The 27138-nt window shown below is 39.5% G+C and overlaps 1 protein-coding gene across 1 annotated transcript in view; it reads left to right on the top strand.

Moving 5' to 3' along the window:
- The window catches only part of HCN1 (hyperpolarization activated cyclic nucleotide gated potassium channel 1), a 302101-nt gene that overhangs the window by 44821 nt on the left and 230142 nt on the right, over nt 1–27138 (top strand). The gene's annotated exons all lie outside the window — the stretch shown is intronic.

The following is a 27138-nucleotide window of genomic DNA, read 5'->3' as shown; positions in this document are numbered from 1 at the left end:
TACTGGTGTACAAATTGGGAATGTCATTGGTTCATCAATATTGGACACACAATTTGTGATGTGATTCTGGTTTAAACCCTAATTCTGGTTCAACTGCCAAAATGTTTCATAATAAGCATGTGTTACTTTAATCTGTGGGAATGATCTCCGTTGAACTGGTCACTTGGTTGGTCTTGTATACCACCTACAAACAAGACAGGTGTGATGAGACATGACATTACTGAAAGTAGTACAGTGGTGCCCAAGAATATTTTGTTGTTAGAAACAACGAGGTGATGTTAATTACTGCTGGGGTCCTACCCCAGCAGGTCCAGGGGTCCCCAAAGGTGTGGACGGAGTCAGCGAAGAAGGAATGACACGGAGACAGTGTTCAGTTGATCAGCAGCCTAGCCAGGATCTCCAGCCAGGATCTCCAGTCAAGTTCTGGTCTGGATCTCCAGCAAAGTTCTGGTTAGGATCTCCAGCCAGGTTCTGTGTCCATGTTCTCTTGCTAGGTTCTCCAGGTTCTCCAGCCAGGTTCTGTAGCCATGTTCCCTCGCTAGGTTCTCCAGCCAGGTTCTGTCCAGGTTCTCCAGCCAGATTCAGTCACCAGGTTCTAGTCAGGTTCTCTTGCCAATTTCTGTAGTCAGGTTCAGTCCAGGATCTTTTGCCATGTTCTCTCCAGCGAAGTTCTTCTGTCTGTAGGTTCTGTCTTCTAAGTTCTGTGTGTAGGTTCTGTCTTCTCTTGGTTCTGTCTTCTAAGTTCTGTGTTCTAAGTTCTGTCTTGTTACATCTGTATTTATACCAGTTGATTCAATCCTATCAATCTCTATTCCAAAGGTTAGGGTGTTTCTTATCTCCATTCCAGGGAGTAAAGATTATGTAGCTTAAGCATGATTGTTCGTAGTTAAAGTGATTAATTACCCACCTGGCACTTAGTTAAGAGGTTTTATTCCCTCCCTAACTTCAGGGGAAAATCCCTACCTGGGGAAACAACCTTTCTCAGAGACCTTGGTTAAAACACATAGTGCCAAGAAGGTGAGCAAACATGTTAAGAACAGTATGCCATATATGCCAGGTCCTTTGAAACAGCAAGGATGGACCGGCTCCCGGCAAATTACATCTCTCAAGGAACTCTTGAGTCTACTTACCTAATCATTGGGCGGGGGGAAATGTATGCTTATTTTGTCAGTTTCTAACAAATCAGTCTTTTCATTTTAGTTAGATACAAGTCGAAAGTAGGTTTTATTTATTTGAAATATTTTGGGAAGCAAAATTAGGCTTGCATTATGTCAAAAGTAGTAGTTGATTTATATTTCATTGGGCAAAGCATAGTCATTGAAATATATCAGAAGTTGTCACAGAAAGTGTTTTATAAAACATTGTAATTGTTATGAAAATTCAAAGAATAAATCAAAGTGGATCCTTCATTTGCACTGGGTAATCACAGAGAAAGACCTACTTTGACTTCTCTTTTTGTCTTGCTGATGCCTGCACTTTAGATTTCTTATGAGAGGACTCCTGTCTTAAGTGTGAAAAGGAAATACATTTGGTTGGTTATATAATTCTGGTGGCTATTTTGAGTTAAGTCTGCCATTTAGGCCATTTTTTTTAAGAGAGTCAAAATCTTTTTTCTTATTACATCTTAAAGTGAAAGTAGACTTTGAGGAAGGATTCTGGAAACTAGTCCCAGGGTTCCATGCAATTTAAAGCAGTTGTGAAGTAAGCCAATAGCAGCTCTTCTACGATAATCTTATTTGTCAGGAGTGGTTTCCTATAAAGATTGGTCATCAGTGGGCATGTTTGCAATGATGCTGATTATCTTAGCGTGCTGCTCCCTTTGTTCGTACTGTTGTGGAGATGAGTTGGGTGAACATATAAAATAAAGGAAATTCGGCTAAATTGGAGTGAAAGTCAGAAATACCTTCTGTGGACACGTTTCTCTCATTTTAAAAATGTGGATGATGGCTTTTACTTGAATTATATGGTTGCTTTAAAAATCAAAGAGAACATTCATTTATAGTGCTTTGTAAACTCTAAAATTAAAAGTCTAGAGAAGCATATTAATGTAAGCGGTAATTAGACGGTCAAATTATTTTACTGATTTTTTTCAGAGAAGTTCTGAAAGAATGAAATCCTCCTCTTCCTCCATATTCTGGGTCAGACCGGAGAGTTAAAGGTAGCAATGAGAGCTTTGAAGTTTAGAATCCCGGAGCGGTAACTACCTACGAGGCTCTAACAGTCCTGTTTGGAGAATCACTAATGCTTGGAGGTTGCAGTTCAGTGGGAAGCAGTTCTGCCCTGTGAGAACGTGCTTGTCTCCATGACACTGAAGAGAAGGGCCGTAGATAGTCCTAACCTGGTGGAGGGTTACCGCCCTGACCCCCCTCAGCTAATGTTTGTCACAAAAGCAAAATAACTTTATAATGACTATAATTACCAACAATTGCTAGTACATTTATTAGGGAAGAGTTATTGAAAACCTTGTTGACTTAAGATATTGAAGGCTTCCATAAATTATTGACTTTAGAATAATACTAGAGCATGGCTGGATGGATTCCAAAAGAAGTATATGTGTCCACTTTCCTGACTTACAAGGCCCAGGATGTGTACTGGACTCTAAAGTCCTAAGTGACTGATGAGATTTCTGCTCTCCGGCGCGTTTCTTGGGAATTGTGACATTAACACCACCACTGGGGAATGATTCTCATATGTTCCATGGCTTTCTCCGATTCAAAAGTATCTGATAGGAACTTCAAATATAGTCTAAGCCATTACAGAGATAGCATCTTAGTAGGCTATTGCTCGACAGGCAGTGAAAGTAATTCTCAAATAGCTGAGAGGAAGTCTCTGTGCAAACGAGGTAGATAAATGAATACGGGTGTCCCAACTTGAGTGAGAGGTGTATTTGTATCAGAGAGGGGTCCCACCAGGATATGAGAAGTTCAGCTGGGCTGCAGAGAAGATACAGGACACCAGCAAATGATAGAAAAAAGATATTTCAGTTTTGCTGGAGACTTTCCCTTCCCTTCTGCCAAATCATCAGTATTTGCCTAATGTCGAAGATGAATGTTTCAGTGTTTCAAAGTGTTGTTGCTGGGAATTTTATCAGCTAAATCATCCCTCCCCCTTTCCATTTAGTTGAATTGTTATTTCAGATGTTCTAAGAATCTCCAGTGTCTTGATATTAGTTCACTATATGGCTCCAGATGAAAGTTAGCAAAATGCCTTTTTTGAAATAATTCTAGTTAGTAGCACATTTCTTAAACATATAGTTCTATATATCCAGTAGCATTGCATATGTAATTATAGACTACTAGAAGCCCGATGCATAAAACTTGTGCGGGGGGAAGGCGGGGGGCAGTTATCCCTTAACCCGGCTTGGGCCCTCTTGCAATCCGGGACCCCTCAGGTAGGGTCCCTAGGCCTGGCCAGTGATCAGGGCCTATTGGGGCTTTCCTTCTCCCGGCTGCTGACAGCTGACCCTGCCCCCGCCGCTGCCATTGCTTGCCATCTGTATGAAACTGCCCCCCATCCCCTGCCACCGGTTGCTTCCATCTGCGGGCAACAGGTGTGGGGTGCGATCGCTTGCCTGGCCTGGGCCTCCCTCTTTGGGGCGATCAATCACAGAGACCCCCTATTGATCACCCCTCAGAGGGTGGCCTGGGCCTCCTTCTGCAGGGCGATCATGGGGCGATGGCGCCCCCCCCCCACCACCAATTGCATCGCACCCACCTTGGCTGGCCTGAGTCAGTGCATGTCATAGCGTAGTCGTCTGGAAGATCATCCGGACGGTCATTCTACTGTTTGGTCGATTTGCATATTATGCTTTTATTATTATAGATTATAAATAAAAATAAGAGACTATGTAGTTAAATATTTTCCTGACTTCTCATTTGCAAATTTCATATATTTATATTATCTTCAAATATAGTATTTAATGCATATTAATTGCCCACCTGCTAGATTCTGCGCACTGTCCTACATATAGGACTACAAAGATTAATAATTAATAAATACAGCTAAAAGGGATTTTGTAATCTAGTGGAGGAGTTAGAAAGGAAATCAACGATCACATAAGTTCCTCTATTTGGACATCCTTGAATGGAAGATCTCCAGTGTGATTCTCTGATGACAGGTCAGCTCAGTTGGAAACAGCTCCACTGTCAGTTCATAAAGCCGGCTCGTGGGGCAGGACAGGGGGTGGTGTCTGAGCCAGTATTTCCCATCCTATCGTTAGAGAGTGAAACAGACAGGGCTATTTAATGCCATGCTTTCCTATAATGCGAACTTTGCTGAGTTTTACAAACAAAAATCAGTTTCATTTAAAATAATATTAATACTTTGAGGTTCTAAAATGACTTCCTTGTGTTGGAATCTGGAAACTTTTCCTTTCTTTCCAATCATCAGAATTAATGAATGATTCTTAAATGTTGAAAGTTTATTAGGAAGAAGAACCAGTATATTTAAATTCCATAGACAGTTTTACATACTCTACAACTAGTGAGAGAATTTAGCAAAAAAGGACCTAGATTTTGTCTCTCTTGCTCTCTCACTCTGCATGTAGTTTGGATGCTCTTGCATGGGACTCTGAACCAGAAAATGCATGACCACGGTTACTGAGCAGACAGCTCCTACCAGATAGCAAGCACCTGAGCTGCAGTTAGTGACATGAGCACCAACAGCAAACCGGGTATTCTGTGCCACCTCCACTCAGGATGCTTGGATTTTCTTCACATTTGGCACTCACCACTCATTTTCCTTGTGCTTCCTGCTCCCAGTGACCTTTAACGTGATGCCCGGGGCCGTGTCACTGAGGATTTCCTAGGATTCCTTGAGGAATCATATGTTGGTAGAGTTCCCTCAAAAAAGGAAAATCTTCCCACCAGAAGCTCATCTCAAATGTCCTTCCATTTTAGGACTATTCTTTAATGTTACTTTTGTTGTTGTTGTTGCTCTTGTCCAGAGAATCACCAAGCAGTGAAATTACCCCAATGAATCTCAGATTACATAACAATACCTATTCTTCAAAGAGGTGAGAGGTCAGATGCGCCCCCCCCCCCCCAACTCTAACCACTGCCCTCAGGAAATCAACCCTTCTCCCTGCTCCTGGAGAAAACAAGGCCCTGCCAGTGCTGTGAGTTCCTTTACCACCTTTACCTTTATGGAAGTAGAAAATTTTCCCTGTCCTCCTTTTCTGTCCCATTTCTCAAGAAATTCACTAACAAAGTGTATAAGAAAATACCTATTAGTCACTTTTTTATAACTGTGGTAAACAAAATATATGTCTCTTATCAGGAACAGATGCACACTGTAAACCTTAGACCCCAACCCACTACGTCTGTACAGTATTTTCTTATTCCTTCATCTGATGGGTGGGGTCTCGGGAGTGAATAAACCAGTGTGATTCCCTGGTTGGAGAACCACTGATCTTATCTATTCATTAATCGCTATATAATTTTACTTCTTCTTTCCGAAATAGAGAAAAAATTTGTATGAATAAAACAAAAGTGGTTAACAAGATGACTAAATTCAAAATAGAATGCTTCTAAATTGGCAAAATAACTTAACTTGCAAAACCAAACATCTCAGATGAATTATTTCCCTTTGTACCTACTATAAATCTCCAGGTGATACTTTATATTACTTAATTATCTTACTTGACATAGGAAGTAAATACTTCGGGTTAAAAAATGCAACTTAAATATGACAGAATTTTACAATTATTTTATAAATTTTTTCCAAATTATGCTATTAAAATTTTCCTAAAGGAAAAACGTAATTCAAACAACATTTTCCCTAAGAAGTAATCAAAATATTTTCCTCGCAGTTCAGTCATTGAAACATGTTACACTACAAACTTAGGGTTGCAAAGGAAATTAAGATGTCATTAAATTTGTACAGGGTTTCCTTAGAGTGCTTGCCTTGTGCTGTAAAAGTTTTTAGAAACCTCATTCAGCATTCCCCAGTGTGTTGTCTGTGAGTTGTTAATGGTTTTATGGAGACAACATTTTGCTTTTGTTTTTCAGTGTTGAAAGTGTTATCATTGGCCCAAGATATCTTAGTAGCTTCTCCCAGGGCAAAGCTGTTCATTGCTCCATTTACCTATCCATCAGTGGCGGGTAGGCGGTCCTGCCCCTTGTCCCCTCCCACCTGGGTGGGAACTGTCTAAGCAGCTTCCCTCTTGACCTTGTCAGTCCTTTTCACAAGGGATAGAAAGCTCTAGCAGTGATTCTCAACCTTCCTAATGCCAAGACCCTTTAATACAGTTCCTCATATTGTGGTGACCCCCAACCATAAAATTATTTTCGTTGCTACTTCATAACTGTAATTTTGCTACTGTTATGAATCGTAATGTCAATATCTGATATGCAGGATGTATTTTCAGGGGTCACGACCCACAGGTTGAGAACTACTGTGAGTCTAGGGGGTCTTGATGGGCAATTAAATGATCTGACCCTAAGGGATGTGTGTCACTTGTTATAACTATTTGGCCAAAATTTGTCACATGTCCTCACCCAGCCACAAATCAAGAAGAGCAATCCCACCCTGTTCCTAGGAGGCAAAGAACTGGAGCCATTTGCTTAATAGACCTATTTCAGGAGTGGGAATAGTTGAGAGATGGAGGCAGGTGTGTCTAGACTCAGTCACTCAGTTGGCCTGTCACTAACTTGCATTAAACTTGAATCTATTAAAAAAAAATCCCGGACCTGCTTGTTATCTCATTGTTGTTGTTTTTTCTCATGGATAGTTTTGGTGCAAACTATAGTGGTGCTGCCACATGGCATCCTCCTAAGCTCAGAAAGTGCTTAGAGAGCTGATGGACATGCCTTTGGGCATGAGAGAGACCTGGCACTGCCCTGGGTGGCTACCTCCGAGATGCTTCTCAGATGCATCAATTATAAAGCAGTCTTTATCTTATTTAGTTTTTCTAAGTGAGCTCATACTTAATAGGAATTTAGATTATTCTATTTATGGATGTACCAATTTCCAAGCCCGCAAACATCAGATTTAGGTGAGTTTAATATGGATGGATATCCACATTAATTTAATTTTCTATCCTCCACCCTAAAATTAATTACAATGCTAATGTATAGACCTTTGCCCAATCAAATAGAGAACAATAAGTGTTATGAATTTAAAGGGGATGAGCAGATATAGGTTTACAGTTGTTTGTATGGAAATAATACAATAATTTAATAAAGCAAGAATAAACTCTGTGTTTCATGTACTCACAAGTGTAAAGTTACTTTTGCCAACCCCTGTATGATATAATTAGGATAATTATTTTACAAGGAAAACTAATTATGCTTGAAATTTTGAGAACACTTGAAATGCAAGCATTAAACAAGCAATGGTTAAGCCTGACATAATATATCTATTTTCCTTAAAATGTATTACTTTTTTTTGGACTTCATTTTTCAAACAATTTAGACTTTGAAAGTACTTAAACATCAAATACAATTTTTGGTAAATGCTACTACTATTATAACTTGAATTATTTTTTTAATCTATGCTTTGTTCCAATTTAGTTAAACTTGTTTAATGTCCCATAGTAGGTCCATATTAGTGAGTGTTCTATATGCACTCAAAAATGTGTTTTCTGCTGCTATTGTGTAGTGCTTTATAGTTGTCAGGACAAGTAACAATGTTATCAAGTTGTCTTGTTCTAGCACTTCTTGAGCTAGGGGTGTTAAAATACCCAATCGAATAATTTTGGATTTGTCCATCCCTCCTTTCAGTTCTTTTTGTTTTTACTGTGTGTACTTTGATGCCATGGTTAGGATTTTTGTATCTTTTGGTAGATTGTTCTCATAAGATGACCTTTTTTCATCTCTATAGACAATGTCTAATGATAATTTCGCCACTTGACCTTTACTTAGGTAATATTTGTATGGTATAGTTTTTCCATGCTTTTTTTCAACTTGTGTATCTTGTAGACACCACATAGTTGAAACTTGCTTTTTGCTTGTTTATCAAATCTGATAAACTAATTTAAACCATTTAAATTGCTATAGTTGGGTTTAAATCTATAATCTTGATATTGTTTTCTATTGATCCCATGTGTATTTTCTTACTGTTTTCCAATATTCATGCTTCCTTTTATACTAATTTTGTATTTTTTATGAATCTTTTATCTCCACTATTGAATTGCTAACCATGTCTAAATTTTTTTCCAACGTTTGCTCTAAGGCTTACCATATTCCTCTTTAACTTATCAAAGTCTACATTCAAATATTATTATACCATTTCATATATAGCATAATAAATTTGAAATACTATATTTCCAATGTCCCCTTGCTAGCATTTGTTTTATCATACAATTTACTATATGATATAAATTACTATAAATATATTCCTATATTTATATTTTGTTATAAATGCCAAAGTATATGAAGATTCTTTTTGCTTTAATGGGTAATTGTCTTTTAAGATATTTTTGAGAGAGTTAAAAAAAAATTTAAACTTGTTGCTATTGCTTTTCATTCCTTTGTGTAGACCCAAATGTCTACCTGGTATAATTTTCCTTCTCTCCCAAGATCTTATAGTGCTGGTGTGCTGTTGATGAATTGTCTCTGCTTTTGTAGACCTGGCTGTCAGGATTGTGTTCTGATTTTTGAGAAGTATATTTGCTGCATATAGAATTCCAAGAAGACACTTTTCTTTTCTTTTTTGTATCATAATTTCATTGATAGTATTTTTATTTCATTTCATCATTATTATTATTTTATTATTATTTTTTGTTTGTTTGTTTTAATTGTTTTATTGCTTAAAGTATTACAAAGAGTGAAGACACTTTTCATTTAGATAAGAAGATATCACTTGATTCTTCTCTGCCTGCCTTGTTTCTGATGTATGGGAGGACTGATGTCATTCTTTTATTTGTTCACTGGACGTAATACGACTTTTTTCTCTGGCTGCTTTTAAGATTTTCTCTTTATCATTGCTTTTTAACAATTTGCTTTTGATGTGCCTTAGTGTGGTTTTCTCCATTTTTCTTCTACTTGAAATTTGTCGAGTGCTTTGGGTCTGTAGGTGATAGTTTTGATGAAACTTGTGAAAATACTCGGCATTATTCCTTCATGTGTTTTCTTTTTTCTACTCTTTTTGGCTGGTTCTTGCCTTGGCCTTTGTAGTGACTTCACAAGCCTGTGCAGATCAGTACTCAGCCAGACTCCAGGGATCCCTCTGCTGACCTTGGAGCTTTCTCTCTGGGCAGCTCCTTCAGCTGTATTTTCCCCACACAAATCCCAGTCAGTGGGACCCCTGTTTCTGCACTCTCAGACTCACTCTCAGACTCACTGTCAGCTCTGTGGGATTGCTGAGCTCCCTTTGTGTCCCCTTTCTCTGCCCTGTGCCCCCTCTAGGCAGGGAACTGGTGCTTGGTTAGGGCTCACCTACTTTGTCCTCTTCCTCTAGGGTTTATTCTTTTGTGATCCCTGGACCCAGATCTGAAAAACCATTGTTTCGTGCAGTTTGTCAGGTTGTCTGGTGGTTTAAAGCTGGAGGGGAAGCCTGGTCCCTGTTATTCCATTATGGACAGAATCAGAATGGTATGCCTTGTTTCAACAAGCAGATTTCATAGATTTTCTTTTCAGAGGTTATGGTATATTTGAAACAACAAGGTCATCCTAATTTTTGCAAGGTAAAGTTACATTATGTGTGGATGGAGCACATTTGTGATCTAGGGCATCATTTGCTTTCTGCAGTAGGTCTGTATAGAAGGACCGGGCAAGCAGAATAAATGTGTGCATCATAGAAAGCTTCTTCATGGATAAAGTAACGATCATTAAGGTGACCTTGCTTACTCAGTGGCGTGCTTAACCAGCCATGATTAGGCTTAAATTATAGCCCTTTAAATTTTAACAACTGTAGTGTGTTAGTCCAGCCTTCTACACTGGATCCCAGAGCTTTGGATGAATTTCAGCAGTCAGTTCGCCCGAGGTGGACAATGTGTGTGCCAAACATAAGGCTTCCCCCTTTTGTGGACAAAGGGTTCCAAAAATAATTCTCAGCCACAATACAAAGTAACACCTGGGTTCAGTTTGTCATCTCTGACACTCTGGAAGAGGTCCATGACAAGTCACGTGTCTATTCCCTAAGAATACCAAGCATATTCAAGTGGCCTAGAGCCTATTTTATTAATTCAAACAGCTAACAATTTTATTATCTATAATAATAAAAGCCTAATATGCTAATTAGACCAGACGTCCTTCTGGATGACCTTCTGGACAAAGCCGGGGCTGCGAGGAAAGCCCAGGTCCCGGGTGCCAGAGGGAAGCCATGCTGGCAGCCGGGAGAAGGAAGGCCTACTCTTGCATTGGGTGAATTTTGTGCATTGGGCCTCTAGTTGTAGAATAAGAGTGCATTTTATTTACCTGTCACTGATCACTTTTAGAAGGAAGGAGCATGAGGTAGTATGACAGTCCAGGCTAAAGTTGTTGTTGTTTTCATTCCATTTTAAAAGACCCTGGGGGGTAGGGAGGCCAGGGGATTGTCAAGGGCGGGGAAATAAAAAAGGACACATATGTAAAAAAAAAAATAGAAAAACAACCTGATACTTTAAAAGGATTTTTTTTACTACATTTTTATTTCTACTATCAATAAGCGTTTTCAGAATAGATGTAGTTCTAGCTAATTCTTAACCCCATCTTTCTGATCCTGAGGAGAAGTGGTTCTAATCTCAACCAAACGGTTCTGCCAGTACAAAAATACTGTAGGATAAAATGTATTCAGTGAGGGTAGTGAGTATATTTTAAAGTTGTATAATAAACAAAGGAATAATCAGAAAAAAATGTGTTTATGGAGCTCGGTTAAACTATAACCACCCTTTTTGGTGCCCCTTTGGAGAAACAAATGACGAGCCCATCTGAAGAGTTAAGATATATGGCATTTCACATCTGCAGTCACATGGATTTGTCCATTAACAACTGTCTTAGTTTCTTCTAGACTAGCAGCTCTTTTTAAGAGTTTAACTTTTTGCAAACAGGTATTATAAAAATTTTCTAAAAAAAGTAGAAAGTAGAAATCTTGAAAGTATGTCACAGTGAAAACATATACCCACCACCTAGATTCTTTAACTTTCTATTAACTTTGCTAACAGTTATCTATCTAATCACCTATCAGATTTTTTCTTCTCTGCATTTCAAAGGCAACTGCAGCCACGGTCTTCCTCCTTCAAATACTTGAATCTGCATCAGGTGCTCAGTATTTAATCTCCCAGTATTGTGCATATACTATGACACACAAAGCCCTTTGTTTGATATAATAGTTGTTGTTGTTTTTTTTTTTTTTTTGTGTGTGTGTGTGTGTGTGTGTGTGTGTGTGTGTTTTATCCTCTCCCGAAGATATTTTCCATTAATTTTTTAGAGAGTAGAAGGGAGGGAGGAAGGAGAAAGAGAGAGAAACATCTATATGAGAGAGACAAACCGATTGGTTGCCTCCCACATGGGCCTTGACCTGCAGGAACCCAAACTGGGGCGGAGATTGAGCCTGCAACTGAGGTACATGTCCTTGACTGGGAATCGAACCTCAACCATACGGTCTGTGGGCCAATGCTCTAACCACTGACCCAAATTGGCCAGGGTGTTATAATAGTTTTATAGCATAACAAGAATAAAAATGATTAGGGAATATAAATAATAGTATGAGCTTCAAGTAACCTTGAGAAATTGTAAAACATATCCTACTGACAATGGTTCCACCATGATTATGTTTATTCAGTGACTATCATTTTCCTTGTAATGCCTCTAGCTCTTAAATGTATATTCATCTTTCTGAATACATAGTGAAACTGTCTTTAGATTGGATAATATTCTTAACTTCTTTCCTCTGGGTCTTAGCTCCTTCACCTCTGTAGAGAATTAGTCTAGGTGGGTAATTTCAAATAGCTTCTCCAGGCTTGTCATTGGCTAGTCCTCAATTTTCTCTTCCCAATGAGTCAGGCTTTTGATCATCTGTGAGTTCATATATGTCATGAAAAATGCTCAGTGAGCCTGGCTTGTGTGGATCAGTGGTTGAGTGTTGGCCCATGAACCAGGTGGTCCCAGTTTGATTCCCAAGTTGCAGACTCAGTTCCCAGTGGGGGGGGGGGTGCAGGAGGCAGCTAATAGGTGATGTTTCTTTCTCTCTCATATCAATGTTTCTATCCCTCTCTCTTCCTCTTTCTCTAAAAATCAATAAAACATTTTTTTAAAAATGCTCAGTGACATTAGGAAGATGTTAACTTTTCATATACTTTTAAAAAATTTTTGTTGTTTTGAAGTTCCACTCCCAGTATTCTCTACCTTGACATTATAGGGCCAACATTTATTTCATCCAGGGAAGTATAAAGTACCAAGTTTGGAAACACAAGTTGACTGGCATTTTATCGCATATTTATACTAAAGATGTTCTGGTGCTTTTTATAGACTGAAGTGTCCACGAAGCTGCTCGTTTGCCAGTTTTGTATTCTGGTGGCTGTCCATATGTTATTCATTTTGTCTCTAGCTTACATAGGTTCCATAAACAAAATGTGATATATTTAAACAGTATCTACCATTTCACAAATACACTGAGAATATTACTAATACTTTGTTTGTCAATGGCTTATGAAACCACAGAATGATGACTCTTTTAAGAAATATCATATTTAGGATTATGGTATGACATTACTCTGCCACCCAAACTTATGGATAATGGCAACCAGTAACCTAATTGCCTCTCCTGTCACTCAAAGTAAATGTAAGTTTGATGCCATCAAGCCCGTTTTACCTAAAGGTAAACATGATTCGATAAAAACACATATGGTAGGCTGGATCTTTTCTTGACTCTGTACCCTCAATCAGTGGTTCCTAGATTTTATTTCATAGGCAATGAATTTATTTTCTTCTTAAAGCACATGTGTGATATAAGGTAGATAAGTTAGCTCTTTATTTGGACACCACAAAATTCTACCATCTACTATTAGTACAATTTCGTGTCACACTGGAAATGGAGGAAGCAGATTTGATGATAAACTCTTGCTTCACAAGATCAGTGAAAAACTAACTACCCATGCCTGTGCCCAGTCCACAGAGCAGCACGTGGAGGGATGGCTCAGTTTCAAGCCAATCAAGAGGGTGAATGATGTGTCCATATTTCATGATGCACCTGGTCACATGCCTACATTCCTTGGTTATTCTGGGAGAGAAATGACACATGTCACTCGGTGAGAGGAGCCAGCCCTGCTGTTCAGATGTGAAGCCTTCCAGTGACGTGGCATGGAAGAGGCTGATTGTGCGGGCTCTGCATTTCAGTGTCAGCTACCAAAAGAAAGCTGTCATCTAGAGGAAGAACAAGATGAAATCAGAATCACAGAACCCTGTTCCTTCCTGCCTGAAGGCACAGTCGTCTTACTCAGCACCAGCTCTTAAGCACTGACTTTGAGAAATATATTTGGCATAGAAGTGCAGGCAAATGATTATCTACATATATATTCTTTCTACATATATATATACATATATATGTAGGCAAATGATCATCTACATAAATATTATATCTATCTATCTATCTATCGATCGATCGATCGATCTGATCTTTCCTGTGATGTTATTTTACCTTTTTATTCCAAATTGGACCTAGCCTCCTCTGAATCCTCTGATTAAGACCTTCCAATAAGTTATGGTCACATCCAAATGCATTAGCATGACCACCAGGACCCTGCCCGACCTGGGCCCCGCGCAACCCCCCACACTCAAGCTTGTGCAACTGTCCCTCTTTGCAGACTATCCACTGGCTTCCTTAGATTTACTTCTGTTCCTCGAAGCATGGGCCCTCCTTAGGAAGTTGTGCATTGCTTGTGTTCTTGGTCTCCCCAAACTTTGCTCAGGTGCTCCCTTCTCGGAGAGGTACTTCCTGCACACCTTTAGCTGAAGTTACTTACACCCCTCTGCACTCACCTTCTCACTAGGACGGGCCTTTCCTTCTTGGCTTTCGGAGTGGTTTTACTTATATGCTTTGTGGTTTGTTGCTCTGTGTCTTTAACAGGACACTCACCCTCTGTGTTCGTATGGAATTCCCAGAGCTTAAATAGGACCTGACACAGGGTGAGCACTCAGTCGTGATTGTTGAAGGAGGTTTTCTGGGAGCAGCCGCTGCTGATTGTGGTAGTTCAGTGATTTCTGCATCAATATTCAGAACTGTTGGTCTTCTAGATAGTCATGCAATTACTTTCAACAAAGAAGTGTTATTAGATATTTATTTGCCATTGACATGAATATTTGTTCACAGTTATCATAAAATTGGTAAGGGACAACAGCGTGATGTACCCAGGATCGGGTTGAAATTTTGTTTCTGCTTCTTTTAAGCTCTGTAACTTTGTGAAGCCTCCATTTCTCTGTCTCTATAATAGGGGTAATAGATAACTCTGGGGAATGTTATAAATATTGGATGAGTTATATTTATAAAGAGCCCAGGACAGGGCCTGAATACAAAGCCCGGCACATAGAAGGAATTATATGAAACATACATACAAAAATCTTGCCTGTATCATTCCAACTTTTCTTCTTTTTGTTATAAATATGCCTTGTATGTATACAAGGCCAGACAGATAATTAATTAAACAGGTGAATCACAATAGTGGCCTAATCATGTATTGAAATATTTCTCTATCATGTTTAGTTAGGTATTTGTAGTAAAGTAATACATTTCACAAAGTACCCAAAACTTAGCTCAATGTAATTTTGCAATTTTATTTTCTTTGCCTTGTATTGATATATTTTATGAACCTATTATTGATATGTTTTCCCATATCCTTTTCCATACCCTTTTATACTTCCAAAAATCTGTAATTTGGGCTCTTTAAAGAACTTTTTCTGCTTGCAAGCTGAGTGTTTGCATTCTCTGATTTTAGAGGTAAAAATTTTAACTCCAGCTCTGTTTATTTTCCCATCTCATATCTGATTAATTACAGAGCCTCATGCGTTAAACACACACAGCCCTATAATATGTGCGGGCACAGTGTGCGCAGAGGGTAGTGGTGTGAGGTGTTGTGAAAACATGGGCGTAAGACAAGCCTGGGGGAAATGGGGTGAGTTACCTTATATTCGTACTTGCTGTGGAGAAGGTAAACGCTCACTAATCGTACACGCAGGTAAGTGCTTCTCTAATGCTGACATGTAACCCAGTACCTAAAATAGATCAATCATCGCCAGGACGAAAACCAAAGGTGCAGCATGTTGGTAGAGAGAGCATGTGCATTTCCATCATCTGGGAGCAGCAGGGGTTCCTGGCAGGAAGTGGCCTACTTCCTGCAGCGCTGACTCACAGACTCATCACCAGTGGGCCCGAGACATCATCCCACAGTGTGCCCACGGCCCACTTGCCTCTGCAAAGGCAGGAAGACTCAGACTGCCATGTGCTTCCCATCCCATATGGTTCCATACACCCACCATTCTGACTTCCTTTCCTGCCTCTCTCCATCCCCTCCCCCCACACTGGTTCCTAAAGGTCTTATCAAGGAAATGCAGCTGACCTCCAATTCTTCGTTAAATATCTCATTCACTTTTTTTTTCTTAAACTAAAGCTAGTTCTCCTATGAGGGCACTTCCCCTGTAGCCCATGCTAGTGTGACTTTTCCCTTTCCAAAAGTCAATTACAGCCCTTCCCTGCAGTCCCAGCTCATTGCTTACTTGATTATTCTTTCCCACCCTGCCCATATCCAATCCGTCGACTCAATTTTAAAATAGATCTGGGATCTGACCATTTCTAATTAGTTCCACCTTTACCATCTGTTTCAAGCTACTGTCATCCCACCTGGGTTACTGTAACACCTCCTGAGTGATTTACTTCTACCCTTGCACCCTTTTGTTATCGGAGAAATATGTGGATGGGACTTCTCCAATGCTAGTGGGAGTGGGGTATCCCTTTCCCCACTGAATGCTGGGGGTCGGGTCTTATGATATCTCGAGAAAAAGAGTTTTCTGAGACTCACATGGGAGGATGAGTGATTTTTAATTGCATGGAACTACATCCTTGGGTTTCCAAAGTCCCATTTCCCTTATTCTAGACCTGGAAGATATGCAGCAGGAGACTCAGCTGACCTAAAAGCAAAGACAGTATCCAAAGTTTCTGTTCCATAGTGGATCTGGGTTTGGTTTAGCATCAGGCTAGTTGTAGTCCATTAGTCCATTGTGTTACTGGGCGTGCCTATAATATTTGGTTTTCCCTTTGCTCCTTTCCAGTTATTAATAAACTAGAGGCCCGGTGCACAGATTTGTGCACATTGAAAGGAAATTAATTAGAAGGTGGCCGGCAGGATGGGACTGAGTGAGATGGACTTGGCACTCCCTGGAGCCAACCTTCCATGGTCCTTCTCCGGCCAGCCACACCTGAGGCTGCTCCAGGGCTCAAAGGGTGTCTGCAAAGTGAGCAGGGTCCCTCTGGCAGGTGGGGTCCCTCGGCCAGGCCTGTGGGGATCAGGCCGAAACCAGCAGTTTGACATCCTCCGAGAGGTCTCAGAGTGCAAGAGGGCACCCTGCAAAATTGCTGTTGCTCAACAGCTCCTGTGTTGAGCATCTGCCCCCTGGTGGTCAGTGCGCATCATACCTACTAGCCAGTCAGCTGGTCACTTAGTCTTTTATATATATAGATAGGTTCATTACAACAGTATCACTTTGGGCTTATTTTTCATGTAGCTGCCAGAGCATTCCTTTGAAAATCTAAGTCAGATAAGGTCACTTCATGGCTCCAAACCTTCCAATGGCTCCCAATCCCATGAAAAGGCCCATCATGTCCTACATATCTGACTCCCCAGTTCCCTCTATATTCTTGTCTTCTATCACACTGCCTGTTTATTTTCCTCTGGCACACTGTTTCTTTGCTGCACCAAGAAATTTGCTAATAATGCCCTTGACTCATGACTTTTGCACCAACCCTTTCCCTTTATCTGGAATGTGTTTTCAACAGATATTCTCTCATCTGTCACGTCTTTCAGAACTCTACTCAAAGGTCAATTGTGAGTGAGATCCTCCATGACTACCCTACAAAACAGTGAACTTCTTCCCAGTGTTATCTATCCATCCTGCTGTTTTATTTGTTCTTCATAGCACTCATCACAATTTCATATATTATATACTAGAGGCCCAGTGCATGAATTCATGCACCAGTGGGGTCCCATGGCCTGGCCTGTGGGGATTAGGTCAAAACTGGCTCTCCGACATTCCCTGAGGGGTCCTGGACTGCGAGAGGGAAGTTCTTGGGTGAAACACCTTGGAATTGGGTTCCCTCCTGTCTGGTTCTGGGTGCATCACCCAAGAACCACAGCTTCCAAGTCACCACAGCTCAGCAGCTCCTGCATTGAGTGTCTGTCCCCTGGTGGTCATTGAGAATCATAGCTACCGGTCAGATGGTCGAACGGTCAGATAGTCCCTTAGGCATATATATATATATATATATATATATATATATATATATATATTTGTATATATATATTTGTATATATATATTTGTATATATATATATATGTATTTGCCCCACTTCCCCCAGAATGAAAGTTCTATGATAAATAAGACTTTATTTTAGTTATTATTTTGTCCTCTTCAACTGGAACAATGTCTAGGATTTAGTAGATTTATGATCATTATCTGTTGAATGAATGTTTAAATTATCTCATCATTCTTTAGGACAGGCTGAATTCTTCAGTCACTAGTAGATGTTTCTCCCACCTGCAAAGGAGAACTGCCTTTACCCAGTTCCAGAAATAATAGAGGATGGGAAGGAAATGAATGCGGGACATGAATAATATAATAGTTAGGATGAAAGTTTCTTGGAAATCTTATGTCTATGTCAAGATATAAGTTGTTTATTAAAGCTTAGAACTTATATGACTTATTTGTTAAAGCTTGTAATTTTAGAGGTAAGGGTGATCTTAGGAGACACTGAGACACAGAGGCAAAAGTGAACTCATCCAAAATAATGGAACTAACAGTGTCAGGCAAGGCTGCATCTCAGCCTCATTATTCTCCGTTCAGGATTCATCCATTCAACAATGAAAATTTACTGAGCACCTCCTCAGGGTTTTCTGTGGTTAAGGAGACAGACACAAGGTCTTCTCTGAAGGATCTTAAAGTAGCATAAGAAATACAGGTTAAAATATTAAAATTAAGCAAATACAGTCTTGGGCTATGTACTCTAAAGGAGGAAACATCATTTTAAAAGTATATATTTATGAGAGGAAACTGATCCAATCTGAAGGATGAAGTAAGTCTTCCCTGGATAGGTGTAATCATGATATGCATGGAGTTTTGAGTGATGAGGAAAGGTTAGCAAGAAGAAGAGGAGGGGAGTATATTCCTGCAAAAAGACTAGATGTTTATCCCCAGAAGGAGCAGGAGGGAGCCAGTGTTATCAACTGACTGAAGGAAGGCTTAGGTGACCCTTGATAACACTCTGGTATTATTATTGTTCTATTGACTACCTATGAAAGCATAGCAGATATTGAGAACTGTGTAATCTCATATGCAATGTTCTGTGGTCTGCACTTTCTTTTTCAGGAATTGGTTTACCATTAACTGAAAAGTTCAACTTCTTGCTTGTGTTAATGGACTTCTTTCTTTTTTGTATAGTTGACACTATAAGAGATTTCCCCCATTTCCCTACCTCCACCTAGCCACCCCCCATTCCTTGGCTGTCACCACACTGTTGTCTGTGTCCATGGGCCATGCATATATGTTCTTTGGCTAATTCCTTCACCTTCTTTTAACCAGTGCCCCTTTTCCCCGCCCCCTCCCCTCTTACAGCTGTCAGTCTGTTCCATGTATCTATGTCTCTGGTTCTATTTTGTTCATTAGTTTATTTTGTTCATTAGATTCCACATATGAGTGAGATTATGTGATACTTGTCTTTTTCTGATGAACTTATTTCACTTAGCGTAATAATCTCCAGGTCCATCCATACTGTCAAAAAGGGTAAGAGTTCCTTCTTTTTTACAGCCATGTAGTATTCCATCATATAAATATATCACAGCTTTTTATCCACTCACCTACTGATGGGAATTTGGGCTGTTTCCAGATCTTGGCAATTGTAAATAATGCTGCTGTGAACATAGGAGTGCACATATTCTTTCTGATTGGTGTTTTGGGATGGATTCTTAGGATATATTCCCAGAAATTGGATTTCTGGGACAAAAAGCAGTTCCATTTTTAATTTTTTGAGGAAATACCATATTGTTTTCCACAGTGCTGCACCAATTTGCATTCCTACCAGCAATATATTAGGGTTCCCTTTTCTCCACATCCTCACCAGTACTTGTTGATTTATTAATGATAACCATTCTGGCAGGTGAGGTGATACCTTATTGTAGTTTTAATTTGCATCTCTCTGATGATTAGTGACTTTGAGCATTTATTCATATGTCTTTTGGCCATCTATATGTTCTCTTTGGAGAAGTGTTCATTCAGGCATTTGCATATATATATTATTGATTTCATAGAGGAAGGGAGAGGGAGAGAGAGATAGAAACATCAATGATGAGAGATAATCATTGGTTGGTTGCCTCCTGCATGCTCCCTATTGGGGACCAAGCCTGCAACCCAGGCATATGCCCTTGACTGGAATCACGCTCAGGATCTTCACTCTGCAGGCCAATCTCTACCCACTGAGCCACATGGGCCAGGGCATCCCTTGCCTATTTTAAATTGGATTGTACTGTAAGTTCTTTACATATTTTTGGTAATTAACCCCTTATCAGATGTATCATTGGAGAAGATGTTCTCCCATACAGTGGGTTCCCTTTTCATTTTGTTGATGGTTTCCTTTGCTGTGCAGAAGCTGTTTTATTTAATGTTGTCCCATTTGTTTACTTTCTCCTTTGTTCTCCTTGTCCTGTGAGCTAGATCAGCAAAAACATGGCTATGAAAGGTGTCCGAGATTTTACTGCCTATGTTTTCTTGTGTGATTTTGTGACTTACGTTGAAGTTTGAGTTTGTTCTTGTGTGTGATGTATGTTGGTGGTGCAGTTTTATTTTTTTGCATGTATCTGTCCAATTTTCCTGACACCATTTATTGAAGAGACTGTTTGGACTTATTTTCACTTTCTTAGTCTTTCTTTCAAGGAGCCCTGTCCTGACATTCTAGTTCTTTGTAGCTCATGCTTTTCCATACAGCTAACTTCCTATTTTTATTGCTGAATCATCCAATCAGGCTTAATTGTCTCTCCAGCTGGCTCTGTCCTTTTGCAGAAAAGATTCTGCTACAGGTGCATTTTTTAAAATTAGGCACAGATGAGTGCCTGCATATGGATACAATTGTGATTTCAATCATGAATTCTGAAGAGAAATGTGATTAGTGTGTTTTACCTTTCATCATGACAACTAATCAATTAGGACCATCCCATCACAGGCTGACCCATAGTAATCAGTGAAAAATATATTTTTTAAAAGTTCCCTTTTACATGGTGTTTATGAGCTGCTTAATTATTTTCTTTCTTTTTAGCAATTTTATATAAATTTAAATTTTAATCACACAATCTTTTTTTTTCAAAGGACTATGGTTTGAAATAAAAAACAACTAAAAATTGGAAGCTTTGAAATTAATGCGAATTCATTTTAATTTCCCCTCTATTATTCATGAAAAACTAGATTTTCAAATAAATTCATTGTTTAAAAGTTGAAAGGGGGGATGATTAACCTATTGAAGCAAATGGCTTATAATTCTTACCATATGGAAGGAAATCTCTGGCTGAATGTTAAGAAAAATATGAAATTATCACATATGTAAATTTTCTAAAATACTTTGTTCTATGTATTTTAATTGATTTTAATATACCTTATTGGTATTCTAAAATTAGTCCTAATTAGTGAATTATATGTTAGTAAAATAAACATTTTTTCTGCTCAGTTTATTCAAATATTAATGTTCAAATATTTCTGTTATGTTAATCTGGTTGGAAAAATTCCACTTATATTGTCCCAGGTGATATATTTTGACTGGTGTAGATCAAATCAAAGATTCAGATTGTTTGAAACATTATATTTGATGGGCACAGCATCTGCTCTTATATGATATTCAAAATGTTTCCAGAAATCTCCATTAAACAAATATTTAATTTCTCCTTTACTGTATTCATATTTACCTAGTTTGGCACATGACTCTTGCTCAGTTATCTCATATTTTTAATTTTATATGTAAATCTAAAACTCATAGGGAAATAGAGGAAAAACTAATTAGTATATACAGATATTTTGCTAGCAAGTCCATTATTTGATTATATCAAGTAATCCACACAATAACTACAAAGGCAGGTATTATTCCTTTCTGTTACAGGCGGGGAAACTCAGGTTCAGAGACACTAAGAAACCTGATCATCAGAGGAAATCAGTAATAATCTCCTTTAGGAAAAATGTTGATGCTGTGCCTGTTGTAAGTTGCATTAAGAACATAATAATGCTCCATGCTTCCACATTGCCCACGCCTCACAGGATACAGAACACTTGTCTCTGGTAGTGAGAGCACTACAGAAAAACAGAAATCAATGCAGTGTGATACATGAGGTGAAATAAGGCAAACAGGAGGAATCGGGGACTTCTATTTTCAGCTTTGTCACTATCTCATTAAATGAGCTCAGGAAAACATTTAACCTTTCGAAACCTGAGTTTCTCCTTCTGGGGGAAAAAAGAAGTAGAACAATTATGCGATTTATCTAACAAGGGTTTTCTGATGATTAAACAGTGTGAGTTTCAAGTTCCTGGAATAAAGGTTGCTAGAAATAAGAGCTCTTGAAATAAATAATCATCATGATCTCAAATCACTCTTAAAGGTTGGGGAATTTTTTTCCTAAGTACAAAGGGAACAAACACCTTTAATACCTTTCTCAGTGTTTCTCCTCAGGCCAGAAGCACTGTGTGTGTTGAGAAGAAAGTTGCTGAAAAAGAGCCTGATTTCCAGTCTACTTCTGCCGTTACCTTGCTGTGTGACCTTGGTTAAATCATTTGATCTCTGAGACAGTTTCCTCATCTGAATCATCAGGGGTTGGATTAGGTGGTCTCTGTTATCTATTTCAACTTGAAACATCAGTGTGTTCTAGTCACCTAGAATAAAGCTTGGCACATAATATATGCTCAATAAATCATAGGTTGAATGAATGAAAGTATAGATTATGGAACTGCCTTCATTTGCTTTATTTGAGGCTCTGTAGAGGTGTCAGGTAGAGAAACTATAAGGGTTCCAGTGTTAGGGGGGAACATTTGAATGTAATGAGTTTTCTGTCACTATGATCATATGTGAAGGTAGGGCATAAAATTTGCTCAATCATCTTGTGTGTGAATTCGTTTCTGAGCCTGTCCCTCTTTTGATGGCAAAATGTGAGGTACACAGTGGAGAACTGACTGGTGTAATAGTCATGCAGATGCTATTCTCACATCAGTTAGTCCCTTAATGCTCTCCGTAGTTTAGTTGTCTTCTCATAACAATCTGGTATTTTTTTTTTTTTGAAATAATGTTCAATCTACAGAAGAGTTGTAAATATAGTAGATAGCATTCCTCCGAGTAGACAGTAGATATACCTTTCATCCAGATTCCACTAATATTAACATTTTGCAGAACATATGGTTCCCTTTTCAAAAGCAAGAACCTAGCTTTACTTTCTGGTACACTGGTATAATACCATTAAGCACCAGACTTCCTTTACATTTCACCGGTTTTTCACGTCCTTTTCTTATTCTAGCACCCCAGGACACCACAGTGAGTCATCATTTCCTTAGTGACATGAACTGTCCTGTAGTTTTCTCATGACAAGGACACTTTGAGGAGTCCTGGTCAGGCATTTTGTAAAATTATTTTTCTGAAGCTTTCTCATGATTAGACTTGGATTATGGCTGAAGTGAAGTATTCTTTTCATTACATCTTATTAGGGTACATGACATCAACATGACTTACCCTGGGTGACCTTGACCTTGATCACTTGATTAAGGTGGTATTTGCCAGAGTTTCTCCACTGTAAAGTTTTCCTTTCTTCACACTCTGTTTAGTAGAAGCAAGTCATTAAGTGCCGTCTACACTGAAGGGGAAGGAAATCAATCTCTACCACCTGAAGGGAGGAGTGTCAGAGAATCGTTGGCCAGTGCGATTCAGTTGGTTGAGTTTGCCCCATACAACACGGGGTTGCTGCTTCATTTCCCAATCAGGGCACATGCCCCACATTGTGGGCTCAATCCCCAGTAGGTCTGCAGGAGGCAGCTAGTTGATATTTCTCTCTCATCAATGTTTCTATTTCCCCCTCTCTCTTCTTCTCTCTCCAAAATCAATAGAAACATAAACAATTAAAAAAATCTTTGGACATGAATTCAAATCACCACATTAATTAAGTATTTTTGAGGAGCAATATAGGCTATGTGATTGTCCTGTTTACTCTTAGAGTTTGGTTCACTCATTTTACCAGTTCAAGTGAACTTGGCTGAAACAACTATTACTGTAGTATTCTAATGGAGAGTTCTCTTATTTCTTCCTGATTTTTTATTTGAAATTACTTTGTAATGAAAATCTGTCTCTTCTCTTATTAGTTGCCGGGAGCCGGTCCATCCTTGCTGTTTCAAGGGACCTGGCATATATGGCATACTGTTCTTAATATGTTTGCTCACCTTCTTGGCACTATGTGTTTTAACCAAGGTCACCTCTCTGAGAAAGGTTGTTTCCCCAGGTAGGGATTTTCCCCTGAAGTTAAGGAGGGAATAAAACCACTTAACTAAGTGCCAGGCAGGTAATTAACCACTTTAACTATGAACAATCATGCTTAAGCTACATAATCTTTACTCCCTGGAATGGAGATAAGAAACGCCCTAACCTTTGGAATAGAGATTGATAGGATTGGAATCAACTGGTATAAATACAGATGTAACAAGACAACAGGACACAGAACCTAGACTCAGAACCTACACACAGAACCTAGACACAGAACCTAGACACAGAACTTACACAGTACCTAGAGACAGAAGAACTTCGCTGGAGAGAACATGGCAAAAGATCCTGGACAGAAACTGGCCACACAACCTAGAGACAGAACCTAGCGAGAGAACATGGCAAAAGATCTTGGACAGAACCTGGCTACAGAACTTGGTTGGAGAACCTAGAGAGAACCTGGCTGAAGAACCTAGAGACTGAACCTGACTACAGAAATTGGCAAGAGAACCTGACTAGAACATGGCTACAGAACCTGGCTGGAGAACCTGGAGAACCTGGCTGGAGAACCTAGCAAGAGAACCTGGACAGAACCTGGCTGGAGATCCTGAACAGAACTTCGCTGGAGATCCTGACCAGAACTTGGCTAGAGATCCTGTCTAGGCTGCTGATCAACTGAACGCTGTCTCCGTGTCATTCCTTCTTCGCCGACTCCATCCACACCTTTGGGGACCCCTGGACCTGCTGGGGCAGGACCCCAGCAATTAGTCACTTATTTAACCATTTGCCTACAGCAGTATGGACTCAGGAATATTTATTCTACCTTTGGGTTTTAATCCAATACTATTGTTACTTATTTTGTTGCTCAGCTTTTTCCAACGATAGACAACTCTTTTAGGTTGGCTCCTGTGTCCTTTTGACATGTCCCTAACATTTCCCCCTGGCATCACTTTCTGGCATTACGTGGTGCTCCAGATTCATCTTATATTTTCCCTCTGGAGCCATTGAATCTGCAGTTTCTTCAGGGAGCCCTAGCTGTTCTTATTGGAATGATAGAAATTAAGATCTATGCACCTGATGTGCGTACTGCTCCCAAGGTGTCATTGCTCCGAGGCCCTCTGAGATAGACAACGGGAGCAGTTTCAATCTACGTTAGTGTCTCTGGGTGGAAACACTTCTGAAGAGACTTGTTTTCCACTTCTCTTTATTTCTGTCCCTTGAAGACTTTAACATGACCGATTATAGAGTCCCTGCTGTTCTACCAATTTTTCTGCCAATTAAATGTGCACACAATTTTTAAAGCAAATATCAGCAAGAAATAAGATTTCACAACTACCTAAATAATACTGACCTGTGGATTGCACACTAACACACTTCTGAGTTTCAGACTTACACGCTCAACCTCTTGCTGAATTCTTCTACTTGAACATCTGCCTGGCACTTCAGATTCAGTGTGTGAAAGGCGCCCTCTTCACACACCCTGTGAAGGGACGCTTCACTTTTTTATGTATCTTCACAGCAAGACCACAACCAGTCATTTCAGGTGGACCCTCCATCAGCTCACCCTTCCAATCTGTAACCATGGGGTATGTAGGGCATATTTGGTGACTGATTAGTCAGTGGCATTTCTTGCTGATTTTATTGCAGCCATGGCTACATGCACTCATGACACTGAATATTTGTAACATGCTAAGAAGTCTGCATTCCCTGTCTTCTTTTACATCTTTCTTAGATGACTGTCATAGCTTCCCATCTGTGCTCTGCCTGCTCTAATAGACTGAGCTCCTGAAGATGCACCAGACCTGCCCTGTGTGCCTCACCCAAGCCCAGCACAGCCTCTGTGGGGGAGTAGGTCTGTGACATATTTGTAGTGAATGGATGAGCAGACTGTGGAGCAGGCTAGGGAGGGGGGGCAATTACAGTCTTCTCAGAATGTCCTTTCTTGAATTAAATTTATATTCCTAGAAATTCATCATGTTTGCTGCTAAGATGGTGTGTTAGTACGACAAAGGACACTGGTTATTCTGTAGTGAATATTTGCAACGTGGAAACACTTCTAAGAGTATTACATGCATTCTTCTCAATTAACCTTCACAAAACACTACCAAGTAGGTTTTCTTCTCAATTTCACAAATGAGCACATTGAGCCTATAGCAGAGTTTGTGCGAGTTTCTCCCAGGGCTCACAGTGCCTTTTTGTCCATTCTCCCTAAAGAGTGGGGCATGAAGCGCAGGACCGAGTTGTCACCAATGGGATGGGAGTGAAAGGAATGAGCTTCATTTTTACACTTTCCCACACATTCCCTTCCCTCCTGCTTTCCTTTCTCTGGCTAGAGACATGGCAAACGCTTGTTGGAGATTACCGGAACCACTAGCCTGAGTCCCGGAATTCCTACTTGGAGCAGCAGCCCTTGTTAATGAGGGGACACCCTTGAGCTTGAAATGAACAGGACTCCTTCTGTATTGTTAGAAACCCGAGAGTTCACATTCCATGGTCACAACTGTTAGCATCACCCTAACTAATACAGAAATGCGCAGTGGTTATTTAACTTTTCTTAAGTAATACATTTTTATAAAATATGTACAAAAAATTAAAAGTTGCTTTGACCTGAATTTGATAGTTTACGTTCTCTTAACTTATATGGCGCCTCTTACTACGTGTGAATATACATTTTTTCTGTTTTTCAAAATTTTGTTTAGACATTGACAAATATTTTTCTTATTCCTAGTCCCACATTTAGCTCCTATTAAAAGCTTTGCCATTATATCTGATGCCAGCTTTTCATGGTGGTGTCTTCATCTCAGACAACTTTAAGATTAGGGTAACCGCCAGGGTATGTAGGACATATTCGGTGACTGATCAGTCAGTGGCATTTTCAGGGTTTTGCATATTGGAAGAGTGGCTGTTATGTGTTTATGATGATAGAGTTACTCTATTTTGGTGAAAAGGTGGAGGAAAAATGGAGCTAGCTGATATATTTTAACAACCAGTTCCTTTGAACTGATTGGAGGAGCCACAGGATGCCTTTTCATCAACTTCTCCCTTCCCCTTTCCTGGATTTTCAGTGTAAAGTAAAGATCATGGTGTTATTAATGTAAAAGACTTGAATTTTCTGGCAGAGTTTCAACATTATTGAATGTACCACTTTGAAAATGTGCTTTAAACATCTGAAAAAGAGTCTCATCAATGAAAATAATGAAATCTTACTCATATGATTAACTCATAGGATTAATGTGAGGAATAAAGGAAGGAATGTCTTTAAGCAGAGAATCTAGCACATGGGAGCCAAATTAATACATATCAGCATTTATCATTATTATTATTTGTCTTAAGTTTTGATTCCCTTGGGCGTAGTCTCTATACTTAGAATAATATGAACTGCTAACTCTGTATCCATTATCTAACATGGTTTCCTCGTTTACCACTATCCTATATAATAAAGAGCTAATATGCAAATGGTCAGCACAGCCTCGTGCCCTTGCACCATGGCAGGGGGACCTGAGGCTGGGCCCGTGGACCTGAAGCCGC

Source organism: Myotis myotis, unplaced genomic scaffold (assembly GCF_014108235.1).
Source record: "Myotis myotis isolate mMyoMyo1 unplaced genomic scaffold, mMyoMyo1.p scaffold_m19_p_5, whole genome shotgun sequence".
NCBI lineage: Eukaryota > Metazoa > Chordata > Mammalia > Chiroptera > Vespertilionidae > Myotis > Myotis myotis.
Note: the sequence above shows the minus strand (reverse complement) of the source record. Positions and strands in the feature narration are given on the sequence as shown.